This window comes from Perkinsus marinus (genome assembly GCF_000006405.1).
Source record: "Perkinsus marinus ATCC 50983 genomic scaffold scf_1104296948546, whole genome shotgun sequence".
In the NCBI taxonomy this organism is placed as follows: domain Eukaryota; phylum Perkinsozoa; order Perkinsida; family Perkinsidae; genus Perkinsus; species Perkinsus marinus.
In genome coordinates this window covers 1-1557 of record NW_003210140.1, presented here as the reverse complement: position 1 = coordinate 1557, position 1557 = coordinate 1, and the positions used below count along the sequence as shown (strand labels likewise).

Here is a 1557-nt window from a genome sequence, read left to right as displayed (position 1 = left end):
TCAAGCATAACGCCACTCAGAGGCGGCTGGAACTCGAAATCACCATGAAAATGAATCAAACAAAATAAACGAGCAGTAATGCGAAAGAAATAATAACACTCATGATAAACATGTATGTGATTAGAAAATCTTCACGACTACTTAGTACGCGAAGCTAGTAGTTTGCACAAATCTAACGTCGCACTACCCGAATCGACCGACTTGAAAACGGTACCCTTTATCCACCACACAACAAATTACCCCTAATCAGGGCTCGACCATCCAACCACACATGGATTCGGACAACTGCCGACCGCATACTCGTTCAACACCGAGCAAACTCCCCCAACACGGGGACACATCCATTAGTGCACCAAACAGGTGACTAATCAACCACTACCACAACACAAGGCAACTTCAAATGAACAGTAAAAAGAAGAAACATACATGTGCATAGCTTACCATACATATGTATGGCGTACCAGTGGTACGGTACGATACCACTACCATAGTCGGACCCATTCAGTTGGACTGAAATAACAAGGATTCAGAGACGTAACAAAACGAGAAGCAAACCGACAAGGCAATAACAAATTGTACAAGGAAACAGAGAGGAAACAATCGAATGCTCAGATGTTAGCCTCAACAATAAAACATTATAGTTGAGTTTCCAGGAACACCACGAGGAGGTCTCTGAGCTCGTTCCCATCTAACAGTAAATCTCAATACATTCGTCCTTGAACTAGCCCCATAAATGGACCTTCATAGAAACGGTCGCGCATAAATGTGTGAAACGCCCTTGTCCAGAAATACCACTTCCACGGCCGAGAATTGAACTCGGGTCTCCTGCGTGACAGGCAGGAATACTAACCTCTATACTACCGCGGAATTGAAGGTGGTTCAATGTCTAAATAGTGACGCAAATTACCATTTTCAGCTACCAGCGCACATCGCGGCGGGCGTGAGTGGAGAGAGAAAGTTGAGTAATTTTTTCGAGGCAGCAAATGATTCGCAGAGTGGTGCAAAAATCAGTAAAGAAACGGTCGCGCATAAATGTGTGAAACGCCCTTGTCCAGAAATACCACTTCCACGGCCGAGAATTGAACTCGGGTCTCCTGCGTGACAGGCAGGAATACTAACCTCTATACTACCGCGGAATTGAAGGTGGTTCAATGTCTGAATAGTGACGCAAATTACCATTTTCAGCTACCAGCGCACATCGCGGCGGGCGTGAGTGGAGAGAGAAAGTTGAGTAATTTTTTCGAGGCAGCAAATGATTCGCAGAGTGGTGCAAAAATCAGTAAAGAAACGGTCGCGCATAAATGTGTGAAACGCCCTTGTCCAGAAATACCACTTCCACGGCCGAGAATTGAACTCGGGTCTCCTGCGTGACAGGCAGGAATACTAACCTCTATACTACCGCGGAATTGAAGGTGGTTCAATGTCTAAATAGTGACGCAAATTACCATTTTCAGCTACCAGCGCACATCGCGGCGGGCGTGAGTGGAGAGAGAAAGTTGAGTAATTTTTTCGAGGCAGCAAATGATTCGCAGAGTGGTGCAAAAATCAGTATAGATA

The 1557-nt window shown here is 45.3% G+C and overlaps 3 non-coding genes across 3 annotated transcripts; all 3 read right to left on the bottom strand.

Annotated features, from left to right (window-relative positions):
* Positions 1-795: 795 nt before the first annotated feature.
* On the bottom strand, positions 796-867 carry Pmar_PMAR008668. The gene has a single exon. It is a non-coding gene; the product is annotated as a tRNA-Asp (tRNA).
* Positions 868-1064: 197 nt separating this feature from the next.
* Positions 1065-1136, bottom strand: Pmar_PMAR008667. The gene has a single exon. It is a non-coding gene; the product is annotated as a tRNA-Asp (tRNA).
* Positions 1137-1333: 197 nt separating this feature from the next.
* Pmar_PMAR008666 lies at positions 1334-1405 on the bottom strand. The gene has a single exon. It is a non-coding gene; the product is annotated as a tRNA-Asp (tRNA).
* Positions 1406-1557: the final 152 nt, after the last annotated feature.